The sequence below is a fragment of the Equus asinus genome, chromosome 24 (assembly GCF_041296235.1).
Source record: "Equus asinus isolate D_3611 breed Donkey chromosome 24, EquAss-T2T_v2, whole genome shotgun sequence".
NCBI lineage: Eukaryota > Metazoa > Chordata > Mammalia > Perissodactyla > Equidae > Equus > Equus asinus.
The window spans coordinates 35476934-35497647 of record NC_091813.1 but is presented as its reverse complement, the minus strand read 5'-3'; the positions used below and the strand labels follow the sequence as shown (position 1 = coordinate 35497647).

At 37.0% G+C, this 20714-nt stretch overlaps 1 long non-coding RNA gene across 5 annotated transcripts in view; it reads right to left on the bottom strand.

The window, feature by feature from the left end:
* LOC106848476 (uncharacterized) overlaps nt 1–20714 on the bottom strand; it is an 885659-nt gene that overhangs the window by 16826 nt on the left and 848119 nt on the right. The window contains exon 11 of one of the 5 annotated variants that reach the window (XR_011497672.1): nt 7505–8797. The exons of the other annotated variants lie outside the window; for them this stretch is intronic. This is a non-coding gene — a long non-coding RNA (uncharacterized lncRNA). Of the gene's footprint in view, nt 1–7504; nt 8798–20714 lie in introns of those variants that run through there. 5 annotated transcript variants of the gene reach the window in all.

The window sequence follows — 20714 nt, the reverse complement described above, 5'->3', positions numbered from 1 at the left end:
ATTTTCTCTTCACTCTTTGTTTCTGCAATAGGCTCTCTTGCCCCTAACAGGGATGCACACTGAGTTTTAAATCCTTTTCCGCTTGGCTTGAGGGAGTTTGCTTTTTTCTGTGTGTCATTCAGAAGTCCAGTATGCAGGCACTTTCCAGCCAGCCAAGACAGGAAAATAGTATAAGCAATATAAATGCTGGAATTAATGCAAAAAATTACCATTCTTGATAGACAAAAGGGAAAAATATACAGTAAAAAAGGAACACATGCATCTGAAAAGTGAATAAAATTCTATGAACCTCTTTACTTGGTCAAGTATCAACTCTTGTACGTGAGAGTCTCTCTTAGAAATCAGTAAAAAGCTGAGTGGAGCTGGCCCCAGAAAAGATGAAATGCCTAGGATCATGAAAAGCATTTGTCTGATATATTCACAAAGCGAGGAGGCTGGTTTATGGCTTTCATGCCAAGCATAATCTTAAACAAGTTCCAACCTTAACTTAAAGATATTTTAATGCATCCATTTGACTCACAAACTCAAGCTCATATTGAATTCAGAAGAAAACCCCTCAAAGCTCAGTTTTTAAAATACAAGTAAGATTTTATACATTTTTTAATTAATCCAGATGTCATCAAAGGTAATTCTTAATTAGCTAACTGTCTACCCTTGAATCAATGACAGTGGTGGTGACCAACCGGGAGCAAGAGGGGCACAGATGCCTCTGGGTCATTTTAAAGGTGATTTTAATATTCTCAGTAACCTTCATCCTTAAGGGTAAAATTCTGCTGCAATGCAGGCATTGAAACCCTAGCCCTTTTGAACACGGGTTAATTGTAATCACTTGCCATGTAGTTTATAATTTTAAGCTAACCTTACATATCCAAAAGTTGCTAACAAATATTTACCAGAAATTTTAGGATGAAGATCATTTACTGGAATCACCTTGAATTTAATATTTCTTCTCCTAAAGGTTAAGTTCTTTCCTATAGATTGTTTCATCTGTGTTAACACCATCCTTGGGAAATTGGTAGAAGAGCTGGTCTGTTTGTCCACGTTTTAGAAATGAGGAGAGAGAAAGCGATGTTGATGACCAACTCAAGGCAACAAAGTATCGGGACACACTCACACTTCCAGCCTGTTCTCTGCTTTTAGACTGCCCAGGATAAATACACCCTGGTGGGTGCCTCTGCTCCCTTTGAGAACATACATATTCATGTGTTTGAAGTCGGCTGTGGATATTGACATGGACTACAATGTGTTGAAAAGAGAGGGGCAGCTAACAGAATGATTAAGACAACGGAAAGAAAATTAAAAAAAAATAATAATTGGAATGTCTTCTATCTTTAAAAAAAAAAAGGAGAATAGATGAACCAGATAAGATGCAAATAAAACAAGAAAAAAAATCCATGTAAAATGAAAAATGCAATTGATTTTGTATCTTAAAATGCTTAACTTACAGGATGGCAGAACACACAATTTAGCTTGTTTGGGTTTAGTTCTCCTAATATATTCTACAGAGTAATTTATTTCCAGAAGAAGCCTCACTGCAGTGCCCATATTATGATAATGGGAATTTATGCACATGGGTATTTGTGATCACATCACAGAGCGGTTTTTGGAAGCACTAAAGGGAAGGGGGAAAAATTAACATTTTAAAAGTAGGGATGAAGGCTTAAAAAAAACCTCTAAATTTTCAACCTCTCAATCAATCTACGTGCACGCACACACACACACACATAATTCCACGGTGAATTGTCTTATTTGGACTAAGTGCTTCTCAAGTGAAGAACAAAACTTGTGAGTGAAAAGCGGCAGAATGCATAGAATGCTTGCATGGATTTGTTGATGAGAGGGTAGCTGCCCCTGAGATTGGAAAACACAGCTCCAGCAGCCCCAGACCTCTCTGACCATATTCACTTTGCTTACTCAGGAGCAGACAATGACAGGCAGGGACTTAGGGGGAGGGGGATGAATCAAAGTCCCTCTTACCCTGTGTCTCTCTGCTCGAATTGCTGTCAGCCTGGTGAGCTGACATGAAGTAGGGGATCAATCCAGTAGACACAGGATGAAAATGTAAACAGGGATAAGCTCTCTGTGCGCACACTCTCTTTCTCTCTCTCGCTTTCTTCCATTCCATTCTCTCTATCTTTTCACACAAAATCCAGACATTTGAGAGGGTAGGTGTTTTTTCCTGTCAGGCACAAAGCAATGCTCAGCACTTAAAGTCATTTAACAGTAGGATCATCTTTAGAGCACAGCCACACTGCTTTTAGTAAATTGTATATGATGATTTCAAGATTGTGTTAGAGAGTGTGCCAATATCAGTGTGCATATTAGACCACTCCAAATATGAATACCCATGGGGAAAATTATGACAAAGTCACAGCTTGGCTACATTAATGAAAATAAAGCTTATCTAAGTAGGTGAACTAATAGATCTGTGTACCAAAGTTTATGGGCCCAAGTCAGCTGTCACTGGGTAGGCTAAGGGAGACATAATATTCTAGTCATTTCTCCTGTGGAAGGAACATTAGCCTATTCTCTCCCTTAATTGATATTCTGCAACTGAATCAGGCGCTGCTGATTGCTGACCAGCTCACACGTTCCCCATATGTCTCCAGATTGCTAAACTCAGAAATGTGAGACTCTGCATCACTGAGCTAGTTTGTGGACAGCTAACCTCAGTAGTGGTTGCTAGACTATTTTTTTCCTATAAAGAACAGATGAAAATCAGGAGTTTGGGAAAATGTGCATTTTCATAATTTTCTGTGAAACTTATTGTGTCATATTTAGGGCATGACAAGGATTCAAACGAATGTCACTGGATAAACGTTATTAAACAGTTTCAGTTTGCCAGAGCAGGTGAAAGATACCGTGCAAGAATTTTATTTCCTTCTATATTTGTCCTTTGGTATACATTCCTTTATTTTCCTATGAACAGTGAAATAAAATTATGGATTTAGTTAGCAAAGATTAATCTCGGATTAGAAAAGCTTATTATTTTAGATATCAATTATTTATTAAAAATTGAGTTAAAAATGAAAAACACAATGCACAATTTCCTGTTATCATCTCAGAGTCAAGAGCTAAAACTATAACTTCTTCAGCCACAAATAAAGATACATTAACAGTTTGCATTTTGTTTTATTTTGGAAGGACTATCAAATCTAATACTCAAAGACCCCAAAGTGCATGTTATTAATTTAAGATAATATCAGTGCATGTTCCCACATGCAAGCTGCTGAGCTCTTCTAAGCACATTAATCATGCCAACGACCATATAGGCAGGGATGGCCTTCATTCTCATTTTACAGATGAAAAACCAGATATTTGTAAAGAGGTTTGTATTTTATTCATTGTCCCACAGCCCATGTGTAGGAAAGCTATGACTTGAACCCAGGCAGTCTTATATCAGAGCTCAAGTCTTGACTCTGTTATATTGATCCTTCTGTAACATTAAACAAATTCTAATAATTGAATGTGGAGATATGTTTCATGCATTTTCAACATTAAGAATGTTTATTAAAATAGGAGAATGCGTACCACATTTTAAACTCATAAATCCTTTAAAATGGACAGCAACCTCAGGGTTGCTGTTATGACTGAAAAGTCACACGCATACAAATATTTTAGTTAACAAACGGGACATACTCTTTTATTAACCTTCTTTTTATTACTTTAAAAAGGGAGAAGATTCTAGATTATTCACAGTAATTAGGGGTCTCATATGTGTTTATGTGGTTAGCAAGTATAAATTATGGTGACCTGCTGAGGACTTGCAAATAGCTAAAATATGATGACGGATCATGGTGTGACTATCTATGAGATCTCCTAGATTTTGGCAGGGAATACTTCAAAAGTAAAGAATATGGCTCTCCCATAAGGATTATAATATCTCTTTGACTTAATCAGTTTGCTTTATGCTCTCAGAGAAAAAATTCTCTAGTTTCACTCATCCAGAGAAAACCATAATATTCTTGGTATTCGCAGTAGTGAAGAAAATCACCATTTTCCTCCTGGGAAGCATTTGGTGAAAACTGCAAGTAATTTCTCAACAAAATCTGATTCTTAAAAAGGAAAACCAAACAGAATAAAAGAGATTTTATATAATTTAATAATCTCAGTACATAATCATGTACAATGGTAACCTCCTTTTCTCATTAAAATCAACAAGACAGAGCTCCTAGCTTGAGGGTGGTACCATAAAACAGAATAAACTCTTCTAAGATATTTCGGAAGAATTATGGGGAAAATTTCCAGGAGATACAAATCCCTTCCTTTAATTTATTGTCTTGTGCTGTTCTTGAAATCATTCCATTCCTCCATGATGAGATGGGGGCCATGAGTCTTGCTCACTTGTTTCATACGGTAGGGTTTGGACAGAGCTATCACTTACTACATGTTTGCTCTCTGTCTCAGGGAAATAAAGCAGAGAAATGAGTAATGTTTTATTACCACCAGAGCCTACTGAAAAGCAAATAATATTCTCAGGCCTAGAATGAAATCTTACTGAATGTTAGTGAAGGAAAGGAAAAGAAAATGTACAAAAGACAGTTTCCAGAATTTTATTAGGCAGATAACTGAAAGAGAGCCAAAAGGAATGATTCAGAAGTGTTGCTTTACATAAAGTATTCCTTTTTTCACTCATCAGTTAAACAATTAGTACACAATTTTATCCTTTCTAGCAATACTAAAGTTAGGGATAAGAATTCTTGATTTACTATTTTCTTCCTAATAAAAGTAGCCTCCAACTTACAAATGCATTGTGTTACAAAATTCGTTAGATGGTCATGTGAGACCCAAATGCCCTTTCCCAAAGAATCAATGTTATAAATCATTGTTTGGTTTTAAGGCTGCTCCATGTAAGCCTATGTAAACCATGATGTTCTCTAGCTGTACAACTGTAAGTATTAGCCCGAAGTCTGAGATCCAAGACGGGGGAACTCATTTTGAACTGGAAGAGGGAGGAAGAGCAAGACTTTCTTTCCTTTTTCTTTGGTACAAGGCAACTCAAGGACATGTTGACCATATGTTCTGGATTGAAAAGTGGGGCACATGGCCCAACAAACAAATTTTTTTCATTGACAAAAATAAAATTAGAAAATAAAAAATTTTCCTCCCCAAATATTCTACTGAAATATGGGGATAACTTTTGGAATTGGTAGTGTCCCAGAAAATCTAGTAGATTTGGATGCTCTACACTAGTAACATTTGAGGAGAGAAAGTTAGTGGGGTTTGTTTGGTTTGGTTTGGTTTTGAAAGCCAGATAGAAGCAGGAATCCCAGGAGGCTGTTACAATGGACCAGGAGAGAGATGATGGGGCCCGGAATAAAGCCAAGCTAGAGAGGACAGAGAGAAGACGACGAATTTAAGATATGTATTAAGAGGTAGAAGTATCAAAATTTGGTCTTTCTACATGGGGGATAGGGAGCACACAGGATGCTTGGGGTGCTGAATGAATGGATAGACTGGCAGTGGTGGTGGATTAAAAGGATCAGTGATGCAAGAAAATGAATGAATTAGTAGAGAGGATGAGCCTGCTCAAAGTCAATACTTTCAAGCCATTCTTGCTTTACACCGCTCCCTTCTTTTCTCTACTTCGTACTTTGCAGTTTCTCTAAAAAGCACTGAGATTTTAACATTTGATCTTTACAACTATCCTGTGAGTGAGTAGTTGTCCCTACATTGTAAAGGTGATAATGGAGAAAGAGAAAAGTTAAGTAACCTGCTCAAGATAGTGGTTAAGCTGGCCCTGAATTCATTTTGAAGTGATCTTTCTGACCAGTATTCTTTGCACTACATCATCTTGTTACTTTGTGTGTCTATGAGTGATGCTTCAATTCAATTCAATTCAATTCATCAATTCAAAAAGTGCTTGATGAGTCCTTATGATATGATATGCTAGATACCATCCTGGATACTAGCAATAGACAGAAAAAAGACATAGGCTCTGCTCTCAAGAATCTCTCACTAGTGAAGCAGGCTTCTAGAAATTTGAAAGCAAAGAGACCTCTACTAAGAAAGAACCACATAAAGAAAGAGAGAAGTGGATAAGCTTGAGCCTGTAACTAGAAGTGAGCAGTGTCTCCAGGAGAATCACCCACAAACTGTTGCTGAGGCACTAATGGATGAGGAAACTCTGAAACTATCAACTAAACCTCCATAAAGCCCTGGGGTGCAGGCAGTGCTACTTCGGTAGTGGTTGTCTAGTGTGGTGAAAAGAAGGTAGACATTGAATCCTCACAGACCTGGGCTTGAATTTCAGCTTAGCTAATTATTAGCAGTGTGAATTTGGGCCATTCATTTAACCTCATGAGTGAAATGGATATAATGTGAGAATTATATGTGGCCTATGTAAATAAAGAAGCAACCTAGTGAGTAGTACTCTAAGGATACTTAGTACATTTTAGCTATCATTATTATATTTAGTGTTATTAGATACTGCTCACCCCACTTCTGCATGGAAAATGGGACAATTTAACGATATTAAGGACCCCAGTTAATCAGAGGTATGAGGCCCAGCAGGAGATAGCAGGCATAGCAGAAGAGATGCCTTTTCAATGACGAATACCCAAAGGAGGGGCTGGTAGGGCTTAGGTGCGATGAGGAGTTTGGTGGTTATGGCAGAATCCAGGAGAAACCACAGAGGTCAACAAGAGTTAGTGGTGTTGGTGTCCAAAGGACAGAGTCAGACAAAAGGATGAGGAATAGGAAAGGGGAGAAGGCACATGGTAACATATTTATGATTATCGTTTGAAAATTCAGTCATCTATACATTCAGTCCCTCTGCAAATATTTATCGAACACCAGGTAAATGCTAAGTACTGCTATAACCTGTATGGAAGAGGTGCTAAATAAGGTAATCAAGAGTCCTGTCCTCACAGAGTTCACATTCTAATGGAGCTGAGAGAGACAATAAGTAAGTAAATGGAAATAGTCAAGATAACAAGAGAAATCAAAGGGAGGATGTGCTAAAGTGAGGAGTCCTCAAATTGGAATGTAGGGGAAGAAAACACTAAAACTCTTTGTGTATGCAGTTTGTGTCTATAAATTCCTAATATTTAATTCAGAGAGTGCTATTGCTCCTGTGTCTGCATGCACAGTTGACAATGCCCTGTGTCCTGAGGGAAGGGTGGACGTGCTACTCCTGGAGGAATTGGCAGTGGCGTTCTCCTTCTCTCTCTCTCTCTCTTTTCTCTCTTGCTTGTGCCTTGTTGGTCTTCTGTAATAGGTCTTGACACTTGGACCACTTGTATGGTGTTCTTTTCAGCCACACTGATATAAACATGACAATCTAAACACATAGAATAAGAAATTGGCCAATATGTTTTCATATTATCAGAAAGGTTTGAAACATGTATACATAGGCACAATGAACCTCACCCCAAGTGTAAATTTTGTATCATTTCTAAGGCTTTTAGAGACAGCATAGTTGTCATCTATGTAATGAAATAAAATATAACGTAATGATATGAAACTAATGAGGTAAATAACTGAAATCAGATTTTAGCATTGCTGTATCAAAAATATTAAAAATTTTCAAAAAAATGAAGCATAGTCAATCACAGTGTTCCCAGCTAAAAATTAAAATTAATATTATTTTGAGGAGAACAAAATTTTATTTAGTTAATAAAATAACTATCTTTAATATATAAACTGCTATATCATATAACAAATAATACATCTAAAACATGTTCCAGAAACATAATGTCTTAAGATTGTATTATTAATTTCATGAACTAAATTTCATTTATTCTTCACTCTGGAAGTGAAAGCATTCATATTATTAATGTAAACATTTGCTCAGCTATTTATAATCACTCAGAGACGTCAACACCAGGTTTACAAACATATTCTGTTATATATTTTCTTCATTCATCCTTTTGCTTTTTAAAAATTAACCTACCAGGTTAAGACATTATTTGAAAGAAAGACAAAAGATCACCCAAATAATGAAATAGTCAAACTAGTTTGGACACAAAAACACAGTTCCAGTTCTAAACTTTATTGAATTTTAAAATTTCTCCTAATTCTCCATGTCTTCTGGTGTTAGGACCAAGCGCATGGAATGCTGGGGTAGCGTGGTGGTCGTGCATCACGAGCCTGCCTGTCTACGTTCTCTGGCTTCTTACTCTCAAGTAACAGCCTTTGAACTTAGTGCCTGGTATAAAATGGGGTAGAAATGCTTCACCTGTCTGATGGCAGGGGCTGGATGAGATAATCCATTGCGAAATACAGGTGTTTAGGCTGTATCCTAAGTGGTCAGTTAAATCATTAAGAGAATATCCTAAAGTTGTTGAGTTATTAGTTTTCAAATTTTTTAACTATAAATATGAGCATCACCTCTTCAGTTTGGCTTTAATTTCAATGTTACATCAAAGAAGAAAAAATAATATAAATTTAATTGTCTTCATCTAAAACCACCAATACAGTAGTCATTTTGGTTATTTTTGGATCACTCAGTAAACCGTATTTGCCCTTATTAGTAATATGGAAGAATTAGAGATGAAATCCACTGTCTTTTGAATACATACTAATGATCCACTCTTTTTCGACATGCATTTAAGCCCCAGGAACATGGTTTCTATGATTCTGTGGTCAGAGGGCAGGGATGGTCCCTATGTAGTGTTCCATGGCGCTGGTAGGCCTTCGTTAGAACCTTGTTCCCGAACCCGCTGGCTCAGACATGGGCAACACTTTACAGTAACTGGCAAGACAGGATCATTCGAACCGAGGGCTGGCAGTCAGCCAGGCTGGCAGCACAGAAGGGCTGTGGCTCACCGCGGCGCAACTCTCTGAGGCTGTAGATCTGCAGAGAATGAACGACAGTCAGATTCCTGAGCTGCTGCTGTACAGTGAACCGAAGAGAAGCAAAGGCAGGAAAAGAAAACAGAAAAGAGAAACACTCTAAGGTTTCTTAGCTGCTCAATGTCCAACCACCTGGAGGGGACAGGGAACTGTGGGGGCAGTCGGGACAGCAGCCATCAGAAGCAAGTTGGTCTTTGTAAATAAAACATCCGGGCAGTCAAGTCTAAGAGATCATAAAAATTAAAGAGCCATCTTTACAAGTGGAAAGCGTTATTGTACATTTGCTTCTCCCTCCACTCTTTCATTTGGAGAACAATCATGATCAGGAATGTCATCTTCAAATGTTGAGGGCAGTGCCAAGCTGCAAACTGGCTTTGGAAGAACTTTTCTCATAAGTAAGATCTGGCCTAACAAACAAAAATAACACAGCTAGATGAAATAATACATTATCAGAAATTCATCACTTTATATCATCCACGATTTTTATGTTACATAATTTTATGAGGAAAAGAAGATTTCCAACGATGGTTGTAACTAATTTTCAGAAAATACATTTCTATTTTGCTAAAAAAAGGATAGTAGGCTTATGGCTCAAAATGCAAACAGTAGCGTACATCAAAGAAAAGATAAAGATATCAAGACTCTCATCTTCCTATAACTTGAAATTTTTATCTCAGCATATTTAAATGCTCGTCTTGAGGTTTGTATTTCATGTGAAATTTCTTCAGTCATCTTGAGGGGTTGTTACACACCTTCCAATCTTCGTGTAATTAAGGCAGTAGTTTTGTTGTCATCTTGTCACAACTCATGAGAAAAACTGTGAAAACTCAAGAGCATATGCGGCAGTAAGTCAGTATTAGACAGCTATATGTAATTTTGCTTTGCATCTTGAGGCATTTCATTGCACTTGTGAATAGTCAGCTATTCCTTTCCCATTAACTACTTCCTCCCCCTAAAGATTCTTGGTGTTTTCCTTAAACTTTCTAAGAGGCATCTTGTTCCACTTGCTTCCAGAATATTCCAGGACTCAGGTATTGGTAAGTCTAGCAACAATGTCAATTTAATTTTTCTAGAATTCACTAAAATTAAGACTTTGTTCTCTAGTTATAATGAAATTTAAATAATACATTATTATATAAAGTGAAGTCACAGCTCATTCGGATGAATTTGTAAATATTCCATAATGTGGGCAATCATGCACTGAGAGATCCTTTTATAATATTTTACCAAGTTTTCTGGTAAAAACAGATTCTATCATGTGGGGAGTAATAACGTGGAATTTTAAAAAAATAAATTATAAATCTGTGTCTTCATTATTTGATGAGCCTTAGACAGAGGCATTTACACATTAAAAAATCTTTTCTTTGCTCATATTACCTCTAAATATTGAAAACATTTATAAGTTTTTAATGGGTTAAATAAGGACCAATAATTCATTACTAAACCAAGAAGTCCTTCAAGGAGAGTCCCAAAGACCTGGCTTTATTTAGCTTTATTTTAACTTAGAGCAGAGATCAATTATAAACATCACAGAGAACAGAGCTGGAGAGGAAAATTATAATTGAGATGTTGTAGGCAGATAGTGACATTAAATTCCTAAATATAAGAAATCTCAAAATGACTTCACAGATATAAAGTTGGGCATGCTTGGCAGGAGCACTATGGATTAAAAAGACCTGAGAACTAACGATGAGTCCACAATGCCTATAGGTAATTGATTATTGATCTTGAAGATGTAAAAATAAGGACACAGCATCAAGGGCTCCAGAAAGTGATTCTCCCCATACCCAACATTGACTAAGCCTTCAAAATCTATCATTTTGCCTGCTTTTGAAATCTTTGTTTTAATCAAATGACAAAGGCAAAGAGGGGAAAAAATGGAAATAATGGAAATGCTAAAATAATGCGTAGTAAAAGGATGATGTAAAATAACTGAGGTTATTATTCTGTATAAAAGAAGGGAGATTATAATAATTTTGAGTCCATGTAGTGATATTGTGTGTATGGAAATTGCAAATTAAGTGATTGTCATTAGAACCAAATCTAGAATATAATGTAACTGTTTTGAAATAATCTATAATATTTTTCCCCTTAGAAATAATTTTTTGATAAAAAACAACCCTGGGACCTTTGAGTATTTTAAGGGCAAAAAAGGAGATCATACAATTTATTGCTTAGGCAATATGTTCAAAGTTAAGGTCTTCACTTAGGTGAGGTTCTTGAAAGAGATGGGACATTTGATGAACTTTAACTGTTTCCAGGCCTTTTAGCTTTGAGACAACTGTAACCAAAGTCTAAATTTTACTCATTCCAATCCAGTTTTTTGAGATCTTTGTGCCTTAACAGCTTCAGAACACTCAGTGATAATCCAAGACTAATGGTGAACATCGGGCTGTAAAGAACTATGCTTTCTTCCTTTTTATCTTCTAGTTTCTATTTTTTAATAATTTTCAAGTGAAGAAAGACAAATTCTTCCTAGTTTCTGTCATGTGTTCATTTCTTACTATTATGTCTGCTTTCAGATTTCTCTGTGGAGTATCTTTGATGTTCTTCCTCCTAGAGTCTGAAAAAATCAACTTCTGCCTAAAATAATGTTTTCTGTAACATCCATACCTGCCTGGAGACGTGACACACACTCATTTCAGCCTTTGGTTACAGAGCAGCTGAGCCCAGCACTCACATGACTGAGATTCTTGAAAATGTTGAGATTAAGAGGTTTGAGAGAGAATCCTACTCTTATAATCTAGGAGGCAGAAATTTTTACATTTGAGATTAGGGTTGATTAAAATGCATTTTAACAATTAAACCATTGCTAATTTGATCAATATATACATATATTTTCTGCTATCAACTGTGGCTCCTTCAAAGAATTTTAGACTTTCATTTAAACTTTATTTTACCCTGGGGAATATTCTTCATCTTTTGAAGAAGTTATGCTTCCTCTGTTGTCTCATATATCATGCTGATCATGGACTTATTCTGATCTTTAGAATGACCTGAAGATTTAGCAATGCATCCATGAGGTTAGGAGAAAATTAAAATATCCCCTTGGATTTATTTATTTTTCCTTTATTACCAATAAAACTCAACATTGGACTAAAGTAATGGTTTAAAATGAATTTTATTTATTTTAAACAGCTGCATTATCTTTTGAGTCTATTTCTTTTCTTCATTCAGTTTTATTTCAAGTTATCTTATTCTTATGCTTTTGGTTATCAGATACTTTCATCATTGTCTCTCTCCAACTCAAAATGATATTTATTTCTCTTCCATATACAGTGAGTATTCACTTTGTTTCAAGGTAAATTATCAACTTCACGTTTTCAAATCCTACTCTTGCTAAATATTTTAGTGAAATCTTTCTAAGGATGAAAAGAAACCCTGTAAAGGTCAAACTACTGAACCATTTTACTGCCTTCCTAGACTTCCCACTTCAAAGATTTTTCTATTTAATGCTAAGGTAAAATCATCTCTTGATTCCTTTTCCTCAGAACACTTTTCTGTAGTCTATATAAGAAATAAAATTAAAAATTTTAATTTATATACTGCTGAAGCTAAAACTGTCATCAGATTTGCCTATTAGTTTGCTTTTATTTAGATTTAGCTTTCAAGTTGTAAGAAACACTTTCTCCTTTCCTCCTACGTGAATATTTGTGAATTGGCTCCCGCCAAGTAGCAGGTTGTATTATAATGTACCATATTCATACCTTTAAGGCTTCTTTCATCATTAAAGGAGTCACTATCGTTAATTTTTGTAAGTGGCTTTAATTATTGGTGCTTATTTCATATTTTGATTAATTTTGGTTTTTAATTTCCACTACCTGTCGTGGCATGTTTTGTCATGATCTTTCAGTTGGGTGCCATTTTAATTATTATTCCAGGAATTCATTTTCTCATGTATTATTACCTCAGTCCTTTTAGCTGCTTTCAGAGGGCTAATATCAACTTTCAAGGGTAAAGTGTGAAGAATAGATTGCCTTCACACATCGGTAATTTTGAAGATTTACAAACAAATTTAAAAATATAATTCCCATTAATGTGTTTAATAAAATTTGCTAAGATTTAAGTAGTATAATCCTTAAAATTTGCATTAGCAAAGTCTTAAGAAACCATATGGTGCACATCAGTAGGTACTAATAATATCTACAACTAATTTCAATTTACACAAGGCATTTCAAGTGAGGTAATGTGAAAAAAAAAATACCAAAGCTCTTTTCTTATATTATAGTATCATTTGGTGATGACATGATATTGACCTTTGGTTTTGGGTGGAGAAACTGTGTTCTATAAATTTTTAAAATTTTTGCCAGTACTTATATATGGATGTATCATGGCATAGTAAAAATAATTATGATTTTAGAATTAAAAGAATTGGACTTGAATTCCTATTCTGATCATTATTACTACTCCCTAATTGGCCTTGGAAAAGTTATTTAAACTGCATGGCTCCAGTTTACATATCTATAAAATGGGGATAATTAACTCTAACAAGGTTGGGGGCTCTCTTTAGGAAATGGAATACTAATTTAAAGTATATATAAGAGCAACTCCAATGCATTGAATGACTTTAATGTGCCATCAAAGTACTTTTATACTACATAAACTGACTTATTAGTTAACATGTGTAGGAGTTTTATCACCAGAATACTTATTTCCTTAGGCTATTTCTTCACTGGAGGCAATTTGGCATGCCATTTGCTTTGGAACTGACAGATTTTTTTCAGAACAAGAAGGGTCAGGTAGATTAAGAAGTGATTCAGTATGTTGAGATGTCCTAAACATGAAGTTCTCCACACAGCTCTACTACAAGATTTTGCCCTAAAAATACAGAAATTTGATAAATTCCATTTTATGTTATGCCCATCAAAAAAGAAAGAAAAATCCATGTTGGATTTATAATCATATTTGCTGTATTTTTGAGCATATTCCTGGCATGACATAACTTCCATTTTGACTAGGGATCCATGAGAGATGAGCCTTCCACTTATACTTTTACATGTTTGATGATTGGAAGAAGTTTTCCACAGCCTAGAGTCTGTGCCTGTACATTTTCAATCTAGTTTGTCCTCTATTGACACGTACTTCTGCTTCTGGAGCCACAGGACGTGGTCACATGATGACCTGAACTCTGCATCAGCCACTTGTTTGACCACTCTGGGTGAGTCGGCACAGTAGGGGATGAAGAAAATTCCTGAAAGCTATTCCTAGTCCTGGATGGTTAGCAATAATGTAACTCCTCACACAAGAGATTGCTAAATATATCCCATAACATATATCCCAGGAGCCCAAACTAATGTATTCCTGACTCACCCTCCTCTTAGCCAGAGCTTGAAAATTCTTATAGTCATTCCACTGCCGCTCACCTTAAAGATAAGTGCTATGGAGAGGGAGCCAGTGTGGAAAGAGACAGAAAACTGCATCGATTGTGGTTAAAATATCTTATGTAGCAAATTTGCAAAAATATATGACTATTCCATCACATTGTCAGGTCCCTCCCATGGCCTTACAAGTGGAGGGGCAACAAGCTTAAGCTTTGTTAGGTTTATATTAAATTTGCCTTTGCACCCTACCTATTGTAAACAGAAGTCTCTGTAACCAAAAAGGCACTAACTGGGCCAAGGAGGAACAGAGTTGGGAAATGTTCAGGAGGTAAACTTAGAAAGACTTGGTGAGGGTCTGGAAGGGAAGGAAGGAAGGAAGGGAAGAAGGAGCGGAATTTTGGGATGACGCTTAGGGTTTTGAGTTAGAAGCATTATGAGGAGCAGTAAGTTTTGACTTGGGTGGGGTAGGCCAGATAGGAGACGATGAGAGAAGTTTTGGATGATGTTGGAAATGTGGAAATGTCTCTGGCACAGCCAAGGAGAGATTTCTCATAACGTTTGTATTCAACTCTGAAACTCAGAGAAGATCCGAGGACTAGAGACTTGTATTTGGAAGATATGAGTATATAAGCAGTAGCTGAAACCAAGAGCACACACGCACACACATACACACACACATCACTATATGGACTTTATATCACATATCGCTATACATCTCCACGGACACAGGATTTTGTATCCTGAGAAAGAGAAAAGAAGAAACTGGAAAGATCTATGCCATGAAATTCCTGCATATAAAGAGTTTCTAAAAAGAAAGAGGGTTAGGGGCTGGCCCCGTGGCCGAATGGTTAAGTTCGTGAGCTCCGCTGCAGGCAGCCCAGTGTTTCGTTGGTTCGAATCCTGGGTGCGGACATGGCACTGCTCATCAAACCATGCTGAGGCAGCGTCCCACATGCCACAACTAGAAGGACCCACAACGAAGAATATACAACTATGTACTGGGGGGCTTTGGGGAGAAAGAGGAAAAAATAAAATCTTTAAAAAAAAAAAAAAAGAAAGAGGGTTCAAAAGTGACAATCAAAGGTAGAAAAGTTTCCGTTAAGTCGTGAGACTGAAAGCAGAGGTGGTGTGAACCACGCATAGAAGAAAGCCCGCTGCGTGAAGGAGTGGGACAAGCTGGGGTACTTCGTAGAGAGAAACAGTGGGCTGATGAGAAGATTTTTCTTTCTCTCAGTGTGGGACAAACTAGAGCATGTTTAAAGAGAACAAGGAAAAAGTCAGTAGAGAAGGAGAGCTTTGAAATTCAGGAGTAAACAGGAAAAGTTCCCTAGGAAGCTTTCCATCCACTTAATTTCCTCTTACCTTCTACCTGCAGCAAGGATTGGGTACCCCTTTCTATGTCTACTTGTGGCTCTTTACATAGATAGATGTAAGTACGTATCTATCTATTCATTAGATAATTGTCTATTTATTTGTTAATATTTCCCACTAGAGAATTTGGAGCTTCATTTAATTTGTCTTTAAATCTCTTTTGCTCAGAGCAATGTTTATTGAAAGAATGTCTACGTCTAGGAGGAGATGGAAAGATACAGGACAGAGAGAGCAGGGAAACAGGATCTGGAAAACAAGGGGACTCTTCATAATATTTTGAAATTTGAGTGAAATGATGAGGATGGTCTTGAATATCCAGTTGAGCTTACAGAGTTCAGACCATGATCTTACTTATGTTTGCAGACCCAGATCAATTTCACCTGTAGGGTGTCTGACTTTAATATTTTCTAGATTCTTTTCCGGTGGTCCCTTTTCCTGCTGTCTTCATTTCAGAGGCACATTCCTACCTGTACAGAGTACATAGAGAGAATATATAGCAAGCGGTAGTGGTGAACGAGACCCCCAAATAAAGAGGTTTTGAAATACTGAAATATTTGTCCTGAATATATAGGGCAAATTTTCTCAATAAATAGTACTAGAAGTATTATGAGTATCTGACCCATTTTAAAACTCTCCAGATCACTTTGTACAGGGAACAACAAAGAAATTATTTTATACTATATTTATTCTGTTTCACAATCAAGGGCCACTTGTTTTGTCCTGGGCAGCTATTTCTTAGATTAAGGCTGTTGGTCAAAAATTAGACAAGGTAAGAAACTGGGCTGATAGTCCACTCATCATCAATACTTTAACCCCCCAAAAGAAAAAAGAAATAAATGCATGCCCCTTGATTGTGAATCAATAGTGTTATCTTCATTTGCAAAGGACAGCACATTAGAACATGTTGATTTAGAGTTTCTTATTCCTATTGAATAAACACACAGTCGCTAATCATCAGCTACTAAATATATTTTCCAAAGATGAACAAAAGAAGTGGGTAATTTGATGCTTCTTAATTAAGCTCACAGCACAGAATTTGTTTTATACTCTTAAAAGCATTTGTTTATGAAAGCTAAATGAGTATAGATTTCTGATAGAAAGACCCCCATCCCCCCACCACACCATCAGCTGTGAGTGATTCTAGCTAGTAAATTATATGCTGTCCTTTACATTGCCTTGTAAATGACCTCAACCCTGACCTTGACACAGCAGTATTTCTAAGAGAGAATAATTTATTCTCCGTGTTAGATGAACTAAGCCCATGGTGGTTCTCAGCTATAATTCTGTACTCTTAACTGAGAAAATTTGTCCTATATATTCAGATAAATGATAGGTGGACAGAGAGTGAGAGAGAAAGGAGACATATAGAAAGATTTAAAGAATAGAGGCATGGATGTATTGGAGAGCCCGTGGCCAGGAGGTAGGGAGGGATAAACGGCTATCTGAGTAACCATGTACATACTGTGGCTTCCTATATATGAAAATTTTCTAAGTTCATACATGTTAATTCAGTGTTACTAGACCCTTTATCAGACTTCAAAATCTGTTTTCCATAGATATAGATACAGAAATAGGTATAGATAAAGATATAATCTTTGAGGATTTTGTAAGGCATTATAATGATTTACATTCATGGAATTTCTATACCTAAGATTAACATATCTGCAATGAGAATTCCACAACTTTTGTACCAACCTTTAAACATTTCCATATATCACAGCTCACATTAGCCCATTTTAAAGCATTGTTTACATGTATGTAAACCCCTACATTAACGTTTTGTATTCTGAAAATTTCACCCGCACAGCACCAGTCACTTAACTGCGCTAATTATTATTCACACATTAGCGCCGATTAGTCAGCATGGGTTTCTTCCTATTTTTTTCTTTTTTAATGTTTTAGCGAGCATTCAGATTTCACTTACTTGGCAGAAATGACTTGTTATAGTGGTTTTCAAAATCTGGCAGTAAGCCTAAGAGGCGACCTCTTTGCTGTCCAAATTTCCTATTTCAGTCATCAATACAGATCTAGAGAGACAATCTGTTAAACTCAGTGAAACTTTGTGGGAAAAATGGCGAAGAAGAACTTCAGTAGGTCCCCAAATTCTATTGTCAAAGCAATAGACAACAATCTTCTAGCAAATTGGGGTTCAATTATGGTGTGTTTGATATGCAATTACTGCTAGGAAATTCATCATCTTTTAACCATTATAGATCTTTTTTTAGTCTGCATCATTTCATAGAAATCTTAGCAAAGAAACATTTAAGCATACTCATGGGCATGACCTGCCTAAACTGGGTCCCAAATATACGTATTTTAAGACAGAACATTGAAGGTGGCCTATAACAAAAGTTTGAGATTACTCTAAGAATTTGGGCACATGGTAATATTGAACTTGAAATTTATTTTAAATATTACATGTAGCTTGCCAGGGCTGCTAACTTAAGAGCTGGCATTGGTGGAGAGGCTATTTCATTAATTACTATTTACTGAACAATAATAGAAGGTAATCTTTTTTTCTAAACTCTATAAATTAAAATTTTTTCTTTCGGTGGTTTAAAACAATTAACTCATATTATGGAGTGAATTCCTAGAAGGAAACAATGGATTTGTAGACAATAGAAACAGTAAAATAAACCATGACATTCTCTCATATGCTCAGCTTGGTTGACACTGTATTTTGTAGAATCTCGGGGTTAGAGGGGACATTAAACGACAAGCCAGTAGAGAAGGACAAGTTGAGGATTCTTGAGTGTCTTAGTCCATTTGGGCTATGACAGAGCACTATAGACTGGGTGGTTTATAAACAACAGAGATTGATTTTTCATAATTCTGGAGGCTGGATGTGTGAATTCAGAGCACCTGCACAGTGGGGTTCTGGTGAGGGCCTTCTTCTGGCAGTAGACTGCATTCTTCTCCTTGTATCCTCACATGATGGAAAGAGGGCAAGAAAGCTCTGGGGTCCCTTTTATATGGGACTAATCCCATTCATGAGGGTACCGCCCTCATCACCTAATTATCTCCTGAAGGCCAAACCTCCTCATACCATTGTATTGGGAATTAGGATTTCAACATACGAATTTTGGAAAGACACAAAAATTCAGTCCATTGCACTGAAGAAGAGGAAGCCATTCCCCAACACTCTGTTCCCTCAGTTAGTTCCTTACTCATTAGCTGAAAGTCATGTTTCATCTGTAAGTCTCTGCTTGCTGGTCAAGCAGACCTTGGGTTGAATCACAGTTCCAGGTTTACTTCATTTAAAATAAACTGCTAAGTTTGTCTTTTCAAAATACTGTAGATTCTGGAACCCATGTCCCAAGGCAGTCTATGCTGCAGCATCCCAAAAGATTAAGATGGAAATTCCTGGGCTTTTCTGGAAGCTGGAGGGAACAGTGTGGATCAAAGTCTTCAGGGAACTCAGGTAGTAACTGCAGCAAGACTGTCAGTATAATGCAGGAGAAGAAAACTAAGAGTTAGGGGGTAAAAGCAAAATCAAAGAAAGGCCCAGTTACCACTCAGAGGACTAAGGAACAAGTAAAGGGGAACTCCAAAGAAAGAACAAACTGGGAATCACCTGGATTGGCTGGGGTTAGATAAAAACAACATCAAAATTCAGAGAGGTGTAAAATCAAGCCAGAGCCATTGCAAGGACTGCAGATCCAAGAAGCTGTGAGAGCCAATGAGCTGCTAACTGGTCCTTTGATGTGGTAACTTGGGGACTCTTCCTGATCTTAAAGCCTTCTACAGAGATGGAAAAGCACTGGGGAGAAGTGAGAGGTTAGCAGGGTCACCTCACAAAGCTCCTTCTGATGCTTCAAACGTGGATGAGACTTACTCTGGTTTTGTGCTTCCATGGCACTTGGCTTGTCCTCTTGTAGGACTGTGGTCATCCACACACTGTGTTCCCCCTCTTCCCTCACAAATCTCTAGAGGTCTAGACTACGCATTTATTTTGCAGTTCCTGGTACATCGTTTTATAAAGTGATAATCCAAAATAAACTATTGATATTAACTGAAATATAAATGAACTGAATGATAAATATTTCCACATCTCTGGGGCTGTGTTTCACTTCACGCCCTGTTTGTTAGACTTGTCTTGGCTATTTAATTCAATTGCGTGAGGTGCAATGAAAACGATGGCGAGGTCACAAGTTCAGTCCTTGTGTGAGCAGCTTGCTGAGCTCTATTTTATGGCCACAGAGTCCGTTGGCCAGCTGTCTTAAAAATGCATACATTGGCCACCAAAGGATGAGAAAAGACGTGGGGGAATCAGAGCAACCTCATCACCCCTGATAACAATACAACTCAGAGCGCCTGACTCATAATAAATTGGTCTTTTTCGCAGAGGGTCCTGTTGTTTCCTTTAGGAATTCTATTTAAAACGTTACAATACTATCCTTTTAGAAGTCCAGGGAAGAAGGAGCCTCAGATAAAACAGGCAGCACGATGGAAAGAGCAGAAAAATCCACATTAGGAGACCAAGGCTTGAACCTTATCTATGCCACTTGTGTCTAATGCAATCCCTTGAACAAATACTTAATCTTTCTGAGCCCCAATTTCACTATCTGTAAAAACTTAATTCATAGGACTGTTGTGAGAATTAGAGGAGATAATAATAATGTCACAAGTATGATATTAATGTCACAAGTAACTGCTTAGTAAATGTTAGATATTGGTAATAATTTAGAGTAAACTGAAAGAAAATGGCTGACCACACATGAGAATAGCAGGGAGCTAAGAACCAGAGTATTATGGCTATCCAGGATCCCAGTGATATATCCAATTCTGAGTTTTACAGATAAAAAATTGAGAACCTCAAGTTTAAGTGCCCTGCTTGGTAGTCACAAACTGACAGAGCTGAGACCAGAGCCACCATGTCCATGTCCAATCTCATTGCTCCTTCATGCTTAGCAATAGGAGGCAGTCTGAATCCCAATGAATGTGATATTTAGAACACTTTAGTAACTTCTCCATGGAACATGAAAACCACTATAATTTTGTCACTTAATTTAATCCTTATTTATTGAGTGTCTACCAGATGTCCAATGCTGTCCTAGGTACTAGGTGGGATGTTTGTGATTTGTCAAGATAAATACAAAACAGGCCCTGATCTTGTGAGGACCAATCTCCAGAGAAAGGTCACCACGTAAACAAAGGAATCCAATTCAGTGTGGTAAAAGCCCAAGGAAGGGGCCGTACAGTAAAAGAAGTTCTGGATCTTCCTGG